The 16,327-nt window shown below is 33.8% G+C and overlaps 1 long non-coding RNA gene across 2 annotated transcripts; it reads right to left on the reverse strand.

Annotated features, from left to right (window-relative positions):
* Window positions 1-799: 799 nt before the first annotated feature.
* Window positions 800-15,898, reverse strand: LOC125669354 (uncharacterized). 2 transcript variants are annotated; one of them, XR_008801768.1, is made up of 4 exons: window positions 15,625-15,898; window positions 10,651-10,863; window positions 4,113-4,181; window positions 800-2,306 (listed from the first exon to the last, which is right to left on the reverse strand). It is a non-coding gene; the product is annotated as an uncharacterized LOC125669354 (long non-coding RNA). The 2 variants fall into 2 exon arrangements; XR_008801767.1 differs by lacking the exon at window positions 15,625-15,898 and adding an exon at window positions 13,735-14,020.
* Window positions 15,899-16,327: the final 429 nt, after the last annotated feature.

Below are 16,327 nucleotides of genomic sequence, written 5' to 3' on the forward strand. Positions count from 1 at the left end.
AATAATTAAGATATTTTCAATTGAATTAAAGAGATTATTAAATCAATTATACGGAGCTCAAAATCACATGCCGCGCATCAACTGAAGTATTGCAGTCATCAGTTAAATAAATGCGCGCAGCAAACCCATTATTGCTCTCATACATTGAATTGATCGGCAGCGCGCATTATTTAATATATGGGCGCAATAATTGATGTGAACACCTAATCAATTGATGAGAACAATGATTGATTTGATACGCACGTCAATTGATTATTACGGGTAATAATTGAACTGATCTTTTTATCTGAGTTTTTGTTAATTTGGCGCTCCTTATCAGTCACACTTGTAATATAACCAATGTTGCATTCAAAGGCGTCTGTATCCTGGATGTCCTTTATGTCTAAATACGACTCCAAAGGCCATTTAAAGGTGACCATAAAGGAAATATTCCTGGTTATATGACAGTGTACTACAGTGCTTTGAAGATCTTTTTTTTAAATATCTGAATACAGACACTTCTCAAGTCACAGGAAGAACTTGTACCAAGGACTTTTAAAAATACTGTATGTCCCTGCATCCATCATGAATCTGGTCGTTCAGAGTTCAGGATTTTTCTTTCGTACTACTCTTTCAGCAATCTATCAAGAGATACTGAATTTATAAGACTCTATTAAATTGTCTTGATTTTTCATTAGTATTTGAGAAGACACTGAGTAAAAATACTCCCAATCCAATTTGTCACTTGCGAAGTCCAAACCTAATGAAAACTACACCACTTTTAAGACCTCTTTAAAGCAAAGTACAATTAACTGCAAAATATAGGTGTACATATTTATTTCATAAGCATACAAAGCTGATCAATTTAGCTCAAAAAACCTCATATGTAAATAAAGCTACTCTTTAGTCTTAAAACAGCAGACACTTAATGTTCATTCATATTTGAAATTTGAGTTAGCTATCAAACTTGAAATATCTATTGAATAAAAATGAAAACAAGTTACAAGTAAGAGTGTGGTACTATCAATTACATTATAAGTACATTAGTGTTAAACTGCAGTTAGTTTTAGTTAAATACTGTTATATTATCTTAGTATATTAATTCAGTCTTTCAATCGCACATGAATATAAGGCCATGGAATACCATTAAACTTTTTGTTCAATTCAAGATATAGATGGAGAATTATTTCATGTGTACTGCTGTTGATTATATATTTATCAATTTTGAATGAACCAATGTATGGTGTACAATGAATGACAAATGCTGATAATACATCTTGTATATAAAACTAGTATCAAAACCATTTACAAGAGAGATTTAAGAAACATATATGCCTCCATATTACAATATTGAAAATGATCATTTAGAATGTCTGTAGCAAAAGTGAAAATTAAGGGTTACAATGTATCTATTAGTCAGAGGCAACCATTATATGTGATTTCTAAAGGTACTGAGCAGACATTTTCAAATAACCAGTTATTTGAGTCCTGACCTTTGACCTTGAAAGTTTAAAACCAATGGGGACCATCTATTCTTTAGGCGGCATCAGACTACCAAGTTTGATGTTTGTCAAACAAGGGTTCTCAAGATACTGAATGGACAAAATCTGATGTCCAGAGTAGTTTGACCATTGACCTTAAAATGAATACTAGATATCTACACTTATGATGTGTCAGTGTACCAAGTTTGATGTCTGTCAAGAAACACAAACTCAAGATATTGTGTAGACAATATCTTTATTATGTACAGTTTGATCTTTGTTCTTGTGACTTCAAAATGAATAGGGGACATTATGGGACATATACTTCTTAAAAGAAACCATCTACTTCTTAAAAGAAACCAGTATACCGAGTTTGATGTCTGTCAGGAAAGCGTTCTCAAGATATTGAACAGACAATATCTTACTGTGTCCAGTTTGACCCTTGACCCTGTGACCTGTAAATTAATATGGGTCATTCACTATCTAGGGGCAATCATTGTACCAAGTTTGGAAACAGTCAAGCAAAAGAATTCATTAGATATTGAGCAGACAAGATTTGCTCTACAGACCGAATTAGTCATGTAAAACAATATATACGTCCCCTCTCTTTCAAATGGAGGGGGCATAAAAATTGGATTAACTCTTTGTAACATCTCTGCCAGGAAGTAATATTTTTAACAGCAAACTTTCCACGACACCATGTTAAACTGGACAGTGATTTCTCCTTCCAAATGGATTTTAGACAGTCAACCTGAGCCAGAGTTTTTCCTAGTTTGATGAAAGTCTCATATTGTCTTTACAAAGCTGCCTTTTCTGCAGTGGTCCAAGTATGGCACTGAACATTGGCTGTAATAAAGAATGGACAGTACATATCACTTGTAACAGTTGTACAACAGTTTCTTGAAAGATTGTCCAACTCATTTTCTCTGTCATTTACCATAACTAAAAGTAAATGATTTCAAATCAATAATATATTTTTTTTCAAAAATGTTCTATCCTAAACCTTTAGTAAACTACCAATAGATATTTAATATAAAATAAGAATATTGATAAAACTGATGTATGCTCCCCCAAATACATCTCACCTGAATGAACTATTTCAAATAACAAATGATTCACACAATGCTCAATAAATGTTGATATATTGTTGGAATGAAGGTTTCTTTATCATATATAAGGTATATGTTGAGTGATGTTGACCTTTACAAAATGACCTTGAGTGACCTTTGTCTGAAAGTCATTTGCCTATTACCTATTTGCACGATTTATGATCCATACTCGTTTAAAAACTAATGAAATAAGGCACGTTTCCTTATATATAAGGTGTATATTCTGAGTGAGCCTGACCTTCCCAAAATGACATTGGTCCAAAAGTCTGGTCATGAGTAAACTTTGAGTAGAGTAACAGAAAAATATGACTGTCCAAAATCCCAGCATTAAATTGATGCAGCCTAAAGAACATTTGACTTTTGAGTCATGTGACCATGACCCTCTACAAATAACCTGGGCATAAGGTTTATGACATACTTCTTGGCTATAAGCAGCCTCTTTGTCAAGTATGACTTCTCCATGCACCTCTAACTTAGAATATTAACATTTCTAAGACTTCATAATCTGAAACTCCTAAACTGTGCCCCTAAACTTGTCTGAATGACTTGTGTTCAGGGTCATGACATTTCTTTGATAATATTTAATCTTGTATAATTTTCTAAAGTTATTTCATAACAAAATTACATTATAGAGAAGAATTTTGCATTGCACACCCAGAAACTTTGACCTTGTCCAAATGATTATCATCTGATGCTGGTTGTTGCACATTCTTTGAACACAAGCAACCTCTGCACCTAGTATATTATTCTCCTGTTTATCTCATCTTACAATTTATGGCAAGGACAAACAAGATGTGTTTGTGAAACACAAATGCCCCCGATAATGGCCAATTCTGGCCAAGGTCACAAGGACAAATATCTTGGTACCAGTAGAAAAATCTTGTCACAAGAAATGCTCATGTACAATATGAAAGCTCTAATATTTACCATTTAGAAGTTATGACCAATGTCAATTTTTTTTTCAAAAAGTAGGTCAAATGTCAAGGTCAAAAGGTTTAGTACCCACGGAAAGGTCTTGTCATAAGGAATACTCATGTGAAATATCAAAGCTCTAGCTCTTACTGTTCAAAGGTTATTAGCAAGGTTAAAGTTTCAGACAGAATGACAGACAGGACAAAAACAATATGCCCCCCCCCCCGATCTTTGATCTAGGGGGCATAAAAATTACATATTTCTTATATCTGTAATCTTGTCCAAATGACCCTCTGCTAAGGTCAGGACATACCCTTAAGTTAAAGCAAACAAGCCTCAAAATTTTTCTAATTTCAAAGAAACAGCAAAATGATCTAAATTAAGTAAACTTTGTCCAATCATTATGAAAACCCTAGGTGCAGATCTTTATATGTCTTTATGATTTGAGAGAGTGTACAAATTTTAAGAAAATTCCATTAGCTAGTCTCCTAAAATGAGTACAGCCAAAATTATGCCTACAGACAAATCGACAGACAGACCAACAGACAGACATGGCGATTCTAATATACCCTCCTAAACTTCATTTGCTTGGGAATAACAAAATACAATACAAATTATGACATACAAATACCTCGCTTTTTTCTTCCCGACTTCCTAGATGAGCTAGGGTGTCTCAGTATCTGCATTCCCTCTGAATAGTCTACAACATTGAAGAGATAAAGCTTTAAAATTTTTGTACTGCTGTAAGTTACTATTAACAAAATGTAAATGAACTTTAAATATGTAATATACATCTAGCGTTTTCCAAACACATAAACAAGTTACTGCCACCCTGTGTATGTGGGGACTCAGGCAAGTGTTGATGTCTCTATTTGAGTGAAATCAAATAACAAGAATATTAGTAATTACTTCCCCAAACTGCAACTAACCAATGAAGTTGAACTACTTCATGTAACAAATGACTTGCACAATGATATATAACTTTTGAAATAAAGGTTGACTTTTCTATATAAGGTACATGTTGAGTGACCTTGATCTTTCCAAAATGATCTTTAGTGACCTAATCATTTGAAAATTATTAAGTTGCCTATTTAACTTATCTGTGTAATATATGGTCAATACCTGTTCAAAAACATTTTCCTCGTTAACTATAGCCTTTTTTAATTACCTAACATTTTGTCTTCACGCCGCACAACACAGTACACGTTAACATTATTTCACATTAGGAAATACTGGTCCAATCATTTTAAATATTGAATGTTTTTAAATCTTTTTTTTTTTAAAAATGCATTCATTATTTCTAAGTTACATTTTAATTTCTGAGGTGCAGGGTGGTGAGTAGGAATGTTATTTTTGAAATCATCACAATTAAATCATATCAAGATTGTGAAATTAAATTCAACATGCTTTAAACAAAATTTCAATGTGTTGATTGAGAGACAAAAGATTTTTGAAATCCAAATATAAACTTTGAATATTTTAGAAAGAGATAACAATGTTAAAAAGTTCTTGGATATCAACATGGTTGGTTACTACAGGCTTCTCAAAAGAATTGATCACTTTGTATTGACATTGAAACTCACTACAGTTTAAGTGTGTGAAAAATCTGTATTGACAATAAAACTCACTACATGTGTGATAAATCTGTACTGGCATTGAAACTCACTACATGTGTGTGATAAATCTGTATTGACATTGAAACTCACTACATGTGTGTGATAAATCTGTATTAACATTGAAACTCAATATATGTGTGTGATAAATCTGTATTGACATTGAAACTCAATATATGTGTGTGATAAATCTGTATTGACATTGAAACTCAATATATGTGTGTGATAAATCTGTATTGACATTGAAACTCACTACAGTTTAAGTGTGTGAAAAATCTGTATTGACAATAAAACTCACTACATGTGTGATAAATCTGTACTGGCATTGAAACTCACTACATGTGTGTGATAAATCTGTATTGACATTGAAACTCACTACATGTGTGTGATAAATCTGTATTAACATTGAAACTCAATATATGTGTGTGATAAATCTGTATTGACATTGAAACTCAATATATGTGTGTGATAAATCTGTATTGACATTGAAACTCAATATATGTGTGTGATAAATCTGTATTGACATTGAAACTCACTACATGTGTGTGATAAATCTGTATTGACATTGAAACTCACTACATGTGTGTGGTAAATCTGTACTGGCATTGAACTCATTACATGTGTATGATCTGTACTGACATTGAAACTCACTACATGTGTGTGATGTGTACTGGCATTTAAACTCACTACACGTATGTGATAAATGCGTACTGGCACTGAAACTCATTACATGTGTGCAATGTGTACTGGCACTGAAACTCACTGCATGTGTGTGATAAATATATATTGACATTAAACTCACTGCATGTATCAGATGTGTTCTAACATTGAAACTTGCTACATGTGTGATAAATGCATATGTATATTGGCATGATATCACATGTGTGTGCATTGTATGTGTGTGATAAATGGAATCCTTCATTCGTATGAATGGGAGATAGGAAAATTCCACCGAGGGGACAAGATTTGCAGTCTAGGACGAGGCTTTGCTGAGTCTTAAGCAGCGAATCTTATTCCAGAGGTGGAATTTCCCTATCCCACATGAGCAAATAATAAAGTGTTATTTTTCTCACATTTTATCAGTTCAGTACTTTAATTCAAGAGCTTTGAGAAAATTCAAAATTATTGAAATCCTACTTTGAATATATGCAAAAATTAATTACACAGTATGAAGATCTTAGCATACCTGAAAATGGTTTACAATATAAGTGTAAAGTACAAAACCCAAGGTTGTCCATAAAAAAGCTATACATATATATATCAAATTGAAATTTGAAGAAAACAATACAAAATATTTTTCTTTATCGTGTAATGTAAATCAGAAAATATGCGACATACATATGTACATCACAAGCAAAGATATGTCTTAGCAGTGTAAGATAGAAAAAATTTGTATGACTGTCTCACATGGGTTGAGTTGGTCTCACACTAGTGATTATGTGAGAAAGATGTATATTGCCTTATACTGGCATGAGACTCACTATTGGGAGTTCAATGAATATATAATCAATTGAAATAGAGTCTGTATATTGATGAAGCAAACTAAAGGCCAATTTCATTTGTCCAAAACTGGTGTACACTGCACTGCATACGTTATAAAACTGGTGTAAAACAACGCATTGAAAAATAAAATAAACAGTCGAAAACAAAAATATGGCAGAACATGTTATTTTCATTCTTGCCACTTTTATAATATACTACTCAAAATTTGATAAGGATCACTAGGTTATATGTGTGTAATTTACCACTAACATAACAAAAGACATACATTTGACTCAGAAACGTGTTTACTCAGGTTATGAATGAAAATTCATGAACGGCATGAACTTTTATCAATACGGAATGCTTGAAATCTGATAAGAAAACCAAAAAGCATTTCATTACAAAAAGTTAACAGCAAACCAGAGAAAGAATTACACAGTTTTTGGGGATAGTCCATCATTACACTTAGTCGATGAAGTGTCAATACCGGGTATGGCCTCCCCTTGCATTAATGACGGTTTGACAACGTCGAGCCAGGCTGTCAATAAGCACCCGGATGTTTCCAATGGGAAGGTTGTTCTACTCTTCCACGAGGGCGTTTCCGAGCTCTGCCAAAGTCGTGGGTTGTGCTCTACGGCGTGAAAGGGCAATCTGTAGCATGTTCCATACATGCTCAATTGGGTTCAAGTCCGGCGAGCGCGCTGGCCAGTCCATACGGACAATTGTCTCCTGCTGAAGGTACTGCTCCACCACCCTGGCGCGATGAGTACGGGCGTTATCATCCATCAGGATGAACTCAGGGCCAACAGCACCAGCGTAGGGTCTGACGTAAACATCGAGGATCTCATCCCGGTACCGCACCCCCGTCATTGTTCCTCTCTCCAGGACATGAAGATATGTTCTTCCATCCCTGCTGATTCCACCCCAGACCATAATGGAACCACCACCATAACGGTCATGTTCACTGATGTTGGCATCATGGAAACGTTCACGTTGTCGTCGCCACACTCGGTTCCTCCTGTATGTAAAGTCCAAACAATACCTGGACTCATCGGTGAACAGAACTTGAACCCAATCGTTCTTTGTCCAAGTGACATGATCTTCAGCCCAGTCCAATCGCTCCCGCCGGTGTCGAACAGTCAGAGGGACTCGAACACATGCCCTTCTCGAGTTGAGACCTGCATTGTGAAGCCGATTCCGTATCGTCTGAGTGGACACATTCACCCCCGAGGCGTTCAGGAGGTCGTTACGTAGGCTGGTTGCTGTCCAGAAGGGATGGCGTCGTGCCTGAAGAGCCACAAAATGGTCTTGGCGTTGGGTTGTCGACCTCTGACGACCACCGCCATGTCGGTGTGCTGCTGTACCAAAAGTTTGCTGTCGGTTCCAGGCCCTGTTTACAACGCTCTGGCTGACGTTTAGTGCATTTGTGAATAGCCAGCGTCAAGCATTCCAATACATCTGCCCAGTTGTTCTGTCGTCAGGCGACGCCTTACACGTTGAGGGGGCATTGTGTTGATAAACGTAGTGTAAACACTCAAGTGAGTTTGAAATTTTAGAAAGAATCAGACACCGATGCCTGAGTGAAAATCGTGCAATGATAGCAAAAGCATAAACTGTGATGAGAAACGCATTTCCCATTGCATGAAATGCACGTGCAAGTTTGTTGAAGACGTTTTTGATTTCACTTCGACACAATATTGCCAGTTATGCAGTTATTAATTTTTTAAACATAAAAATATCTATGATCCTTATCAAATTTTGAGTAGTATATATTCAAATCATCCAAATCCTTGACAAAATTCACAAAGATCCCATAAAAGCATGAACATGATACATGCATGCAAACTATATAAACGGTGAAGCTGTTATGCATGAATTCTCATATTTTCAGTTGATGTTAATTTGTTAATCACCTCATATACCCTGACAAACTAGACAGTGATTCCTTATATTTATGTTCCCATAACTTAGGGTATACTCTGTTCTCAATAACCATACAAGAGATCCTTTATATGCAATCTTTTTAAGATGATTGTACGTACATGTATATCATTTGGATGTGCAGAACGATAGTCTTTTAGTCTGAATGTGCATGCATTGGATTTTGGTACACTAACTTGGGAATCAGTCTAAATTTTTTGTTGTTCTTTGAGATTGTTTAATATTCATATTGCAGGCATTTATTAAGACTTGTAATTTTTAAGATTTTTATTTTTAAGATATTTATTAACTGATCTGCATGTTCAAAATGACCAATCTGCACATGCATGCATTTCATTTTGATTGGATTTAATACTAAAATGTCTGTAACTTTCTTATGAATAAAGTGAATGAGTTGATATATCACAGCATAGTAGATAGTATGTGTATCTATAGATTGGTGTAATACAAAAATGCCAACACTCAGTATATGCATATCCTGTCTTTTGAAGGTTCTATATTTTTTCTATATTTCAAGGACCATAATGTTTATGTTTTTCATTAAATTCTTCTGAAGTTGAGGATTTTAGTATGTCTTGGCACTTACAAATTGGTATGGCTAAAATTACTAGCCAGCATGTGCATGCACAATTGTGTTAAATTTTGATTAGACAATTTCAAAATCTCCACAGCTTTCTTATATATGATGCAAACATGAAATTCAAACTAATTATGCTAATCATATGTACATGATACAAATACCTGTTGGATGACATCAACGGAATTACAGATTGACATATGCACATAACGTGCATTGCTTTCTTTCATTTTTTGGTACTGAAATGACCACAACTTTCTTATTAAAGGGTAAATTAAAATGATTTTTTGCTGTTGATTTACAATATGAATGCTTACACATGCACATGTCAAGCATTTCATTCTAATAAGTTGCATACGTAATATTTAGATAACTGGTAAATCTCTTATGAATGAGAAAAATGGAATTATATTGACATATTCCAGGTACAATTACTACAAAAACTTAGAACGTAAGATATGATTAGTTGTGCAGAAGCACAATGACATAATTTCTTAAATGGGGGGATGTTTGCTTAAACTACTCTCACACATCCTAACTGAAGAGCAACTTGAACTGACCAATGCAAGTCTGTCTTCCATTTTGAGTGATTGATGAAAAGTTCCTGTGGTTTTAAAAACGATAGAAAATGCATTGTTCCTTCAAATATATTGTTGGTGCGAACAGATATTCTAAGTAATTTTACAAAATATGGTCTTTCTCTGATCGATTGAGAGGGGTCGTAAAATCTTATGTCAGTAAAATAAAGGAGACATAATAGAAATTTGAAGGAGTGATTATTGGGATACCAGATCCCCCCCTCTCCCCCCCCCCTTGTGTAAATATAGAAGAGAGAGGGTTAATTTGTGATGAGCCACTGTGATGAAATCTACAAATGTTTTAGATATACATATACAACAATATAAGATAAACAACTTTGTATTCAATATTTGTATTCACCTGAGGATGGATGTTAAAATCCAGAAAGCGCTAGCGATTTGAATATATTTTGGAACTGCATATTTTCCTGCTTTTTTATTTAATTATTTTGACTGTGTGATATCAACTCTTTCTATTTGGATTATATATATATATATATATATATATATATATATATATATATATATCCAGATAGATAGATAGATAGATAGAGAGAGAGAGAGAGAGAGAATTAAATACACACTAACAGTCTTAAGGTTCAAGCCACATAATGATGTAAATTGTAGGTGGAGGACCTCTGGATAGTGAGTACATGCTGCATAGATGTTCCCTATGACCCCCACCAATGATATGTTGCCTGATAATTCATTTAAAAATGTTTAAGGAAAGAAATTCCAATCTTGTTTTTGATATTGCACCTTCTTCTCATTTATTTTGATAAAAGGGGTGCTTAGTTTATTAAATTCCTGAAAAAAAGGAATCGGTTGAAAAATGCTGGTTAAATTTCGAATTGGAGCCTAGTAGGAAAAGAATACAGTACCTAAAATTTCTTGTGGTTAAAAGGTTAATTTCGATATCATGGTGACATTTCAAAACAATAAACCATGGATGAATTATATGAATAATTTGTCACATACTTGACTCCAAGGAGGTTAGGTTCTTCATAATGATATCCCAGCTAGTTCCTCTCTTCTTTCTATGTCTCTACTGGCATTTTGAGACGTATAGTTTTTGGGTGGTTTTCCACTCCTATTACAAGCTTCCTTATACAGCACCTGGGTAGCCACTTTCAGAATCATTTACATGGTTCCCTGCATGTTTCATCTGTATCTCATAATCTGTTGCGTCAACTATGAAAAAGAAACTTGACATTAAAATCAAATGGAAAGAATCTAATGAAACATTAGCTTGCATATACACATGTATTTATTTTATTTTTCAATCTAACATTGCATGGAGACACATATGATTAACATAACATGAAAATATTTCCTAAACATGGATTGTTAAAGTACAAATACATGCATGCATATTTAAGAAATAAGTTTAATTTTTGAAAGTATTTAAGGGCATGAACTGCTGCGCTTTACGCCAGCATACTTCATGAAGAGTGTTGGTGCTTCATGAAACGTATGCTGCATGTTTATGCCCTCTGACATGTAAATAAACATCATGATCTGAATTTTTAACAGATTATGAACACTCAACTTAATATATTTAGTGGTACCAGACTACTATACATAAAAGTAAGCTTAAATATTTCTTGTATGTGTTGCTCTATTTCTACTGAACAGAAGTAGAATAGTATTCGTACTAGGCCTACTATATTCATGAACCTTTAATTGATACCAATATAATTCGAATGCTGGACAACTCACCCCAAGACAACTCGCCCTCAAGACAACTCGCCCCCTCTTAGGACAACTCGCCCTCTCTCAGGACAAGTCGCCCCCTTCTCTTGAGTCACTCGCCCCCCAGGGTTTGACATTAACTTTTTTGGGCACTAGACCAATCGGGCTACTTAAAATGATTTTTGCTAGACCTGACCTTACATCCACTAGCCCTGACCAACGTTCCAGAAAAAAATCTTATAAGATTCTCCATATCTAAATACATGTACTTAATTTAAATGAAAAACGTTAAGTTTGAACTAAAATGCATTTAATTGTCTCAAAAAAATCTTTAATCTCGTCATTCAATTTGATGCTTTTACTTTCAATCCTATTTTCAGTTTCTTTAAATCTTTACCGGCATGGAAATTCTTTAATCTATTTAGAATAAATTGACCTCAATATTTTTTTTTAAATTTCTATTTCATAAGCCCTGCTTTGTTTCTTCCCAACGTTTTCCTTTTTTTTTTCTTGAGACATCTTTTGCTTTCATTGAGGACGAGATTTCATATTTGATTATATAGACATTCCCGCACATATGTTTAATAAACACTTTCTTATATTCAATTCAAATGAACTGTTTTGGTGTTTTTTTTTAATGAAAATGAATTCAATAATTCTATTTAACCAAAACATAACTTTACACACATTAACAATGTGTAGATGTCGTAGAACATCACTTACGACCGCGACTTATTAGAACTAAAGATAGAGATTATGTCATCATGCGGTTCAAAATTGCTCGCAAACTCTTTACAGTTATTTTGTTTATGAATAAAATATCTTATGATTTAAAGTAAAGTTTCTTAACTTTGTTTATATTTTTAACACGACCAGTCGGACTAGTAAATAAACATTTTACCCGACCGGACCTATCATTTAGTAGTCTCGGTCGGTCGGACGTGCCTTAGTGTCAAACCCTGCCCCCAATATTATATATAAATATATTATCACATTTTAATTTATTTTGTGTGTGTTATTTACACTTTTAACCCTATAAAGATACGTCTTTTTCTTTCATACTTTAACACGAATGGTAAATTCTAATAAAATTATACACATATTTAATTATTGCATTTCAGAAAAAGTTATATTTTTCATAAATCAATTGGCAAGGAAAATTATATTTACTGATCTTCAGGTAATTGTCTCTAATACTGAGAATATTTTGAGGGTGTGGGTGTTTCTTTTATCGATATAGTATACATAAGTGTAAAGGTGAAGCATGAATATTCTGATACATGTAATTATCTTTTAATGCATTTCTCAACTAATACCCGTTGAAAAATAATAAAATTCCCATTTTAGAAATTTTATAACGGCTTTACTTTACTGATTCTTTTTACGCGGCGATTTCATCAAAGTGTAAAGAACTCTGATGATGAGTAACTCATAACGTTTGAAGTAAATTTATAACAGCTTGGGGGAAATCAAACAATTAGATTTAACAACAGACGCAGATTATTGATAATTATACTACGTCAGCTGTAGACCAAGCTAATAATCTCCCTATACCAAACGCTAACGTGTTTCCGCTGAAATTATATATTTTACATGTACATAAAAGTGATGATGAATTTACTGAACCCAAACACTGGATTTCCACTAAAATCTTTCGTCTTGCATAAAAAGACACGAAGTTCGGTGTTTATGTGAACACGTCTTATTATCTGTGCTGTATATACTATCTATAATAAATTCATTAATTTTTGCTAATACACCTCTTGGATTTAGACCAAAAATAATAATTGTAAACATGTATGATATGAAGGAGCGAATTATCTCAAGAGAGGGTGCGAGTTGTCCCGAAGAGGGGGCGAGTTATCTTGAGGGCGGGTTGTCTTAGGGGCGAGTTGTCCCGATGAGGGGGTCAGTTGTCTTGAGGGCGAGTTGTCTTGGGGGCGAGTTGTCCTGATACCTAGAATTCATATACACACTATGGCAAACATATTACAATGTAGGTTCATTGTTAATATTATTAAAATATCATACATACATGTATATCATACTATTTTACCACTACCCCTACAACAGATATGGGCAATACTCATTATACTGCACAGGTATTTTAATCAATAAATATATATAAATAAATAAAAGGGAAAAACTCTATCTATATAAATAGATGATAAATACACTATCTATCAATCTATCTATCTATATGCATCCCCCCCCCCCATTTTTCTATTTGTATCTATTTACTGATTAACAGCTGATTAAACATTCAGATACCTGTAAATACTGGTAAACAGACAGACAGACAATGGTAATACATGTATATGCAGCACTGACTGATGTCTATAAACAATTGAATCCTCATTTTATACTTACTAATACATAACTTTAAACACAGCACTAAGAAAATAATCTGACTCCTTTTTTTCTTCTACAGTCGGTCTACGGCACGAGAAAAATAATCTCCAAGTGTTGACAAATTCAAAAACTTCTGAATTTTCAACAATACTATTTTACATTTGTAAATGGTGCAAAATACAGATAATATTTTGAAACAAAGGCTACACAAAATTGATTTACATAACTTCATTTATTTGAGAGTGTGAAGATTAAAACACTGTTACGTAATCGTTAGAAAACTTGGCCGTGAGGTCTCGCACAGATGTCTATGAAACTCACGATAACATGTACCCAGTTCAAATCTCGTAATGGGTTTATTTTTTTTTTCTATTTTATTTTTAGAAATACATATAAATAGTATCTGAATTCTTACAATTGAATAAGTAAAAAAATAAACAAAGATAAAAAAAATGTCATTTCTGCAACTTTATATGAAATTTAAAAAAAGCCATGAGGATCTTCCCCACTCGATTGAACAGTCTGTACACATGTTTTGGTGCCGGTGTAGCGGTGATCGCTGTCGCTAGTGCTCAGGGTCGCTCTAATAATAGCGGTAGCCCTTGACCGAAACCCCTTTATTTTTAAATTTAAGTTACACCGATTTGGCAACACTCTGAGAGAGAGAGAGAGAGAGAGAGAGAGAGAGAGAGAGAGAGAGAGAGAGAGAGAGAAATCTTGCCTTTTCATAAATTCAGTGAACTAAATTGGAGTTTCCATTTACTTAAAAAGTATATCTTCTTAACAGGACAAACATTGATAATTTAACATGAATTTGGTCTGGTATGAAAACACTGGATCTAGCTGCATGCACAAATGGGGATGGGGTTGGAGAGAAGAAAGGGGGGGGGGCTTCATTTTGGGACAAATTACTTTATTTTTCATTCTATTCATATTGATGAGAGACACTTGGACCGCACATACTTTAAATGTCCTTGTCCCATTTGATTTCAACACCCTTTATTTGGAAATTTCTTTCAACGCCTATAAATCAACATATTATATAAAGTTGTTTATAGCCATGGCGTAAAATCAACCATCAGATAAATTCACCCAAAATCTTTGCAACTGGTCGATGTTGGAATAAAATGAAATCTAAACAATTTCTTAAAATAAGGTAAACAATATTTTCCCAAGAACTTGTTTAACCGCGCTTGACCACACCTTCCTTATTAAGGGGAAAGAGGCTGGAGCTATTCACCGGTTACCAGTTAATAATATCCAAAAATAGTGGTAATAAAGACCCAATTTTTTGGAGCTATGTACTTGTTTAATTTTCTTTGATATTGTCGCTATGAAACGGGGTTTATATCTTTGAAAATACTGAAAATATTTTGCCAAGCTAAGATAGAATATTCTAAAGAGGAAATTCCAGTTGTTCGTCAGTTTGTTATATATCAATGTTATACATTAAGATACGCATATTCATCAAAGAATGACAAATATACTGTGTATAATAATTCAATTCTCATTTAATATTTAGAGAATTGTTGCTTTTAACGATGTTCATATGTCTAAAAAAAAACGTGTACAAAGATATTGTATTGAAGAGGAAATTCTAACTATTCCTTGATTCTGTAAAACATTTTGTCAAATCAATGATAAACCAAAATACTGAAGATAATCATGATGATATAAAACAAACACAAAAACATACAGAAAATGAAAACCATTGAACTATTTAAGCTTACACGCATCTAATTGCATCTTAGTCGTGTCAAAGGTCAACTTACTTTTTCTCATCATTACTACAGAATAACGATACATCACATACCCCAATGTATTCAAACTAAACGGACGGGAACAAAATATCAATTTTAAATCATTATTTGACTACTTATATTCAATTAAATAAACAAAAACACTTACATTTGCATTGTCATCCACTCGACCTTGTTTCCGTAGGAAGTTTTTTTTGCGCATGCGCGAATATGGCAAGGAAGGAAAGTGTGTAACTACTCCATTATGGCTCGGTTTTGTGTGTAACAAAAATCATGTGTAAACCGGAAACTCACACTATACAAAATTTTGTATTTTCTGGGTAAAACACGATGAAAAATTCCGATTTCAAGGGGTCTGCAAACCTACGACACACTTTTGTGTCGTAGGTTCTGAAAATGTCGTAGGTTGCTCGTGTGTAACCTTATACGTGTCGTAAGTCCCGGCATAGTACGCGACCACACACACACACACACACACACACATACATACATATATATATATATATATATATATATATATATATATATATATATATATACAGATACACACACATACACACATACATACATACATACATACATATATACATACATACATACACCACATCTATATATCACTCATTCGAAAAATAATGCTGCAAATATGCTGATTTAAAAGATGTAATAGAACCACAGCTTCTGACAGACTTGGGCAACTGATTCCATAAAATTGTGGAGGATACCTTAAAAGACTGTTTATGATATTCAGTTCGAACTTTTGGTAAATATAAAATGCCACTATCGCTACTTCTTGTTGTTCTGGAACTAACTTGGCTGACAAAATTAAAAACGTTCATATATTCTGGTGCCAT

This window comes from Ostrea edulis, chromosome 3 (assembly GCF_947568905.1).
Source record: "Ostrea edulis chromosome 3, xbOstEdul1.1, whole genome shotgun sequence".
Taxonomy (NCBI): domain Eukaryota; kingdom Metazoa; phylum Mollusca; class Bivalvia; order Ostreida; family Ostreidae; genus Ostrea; species Ostrea edulis.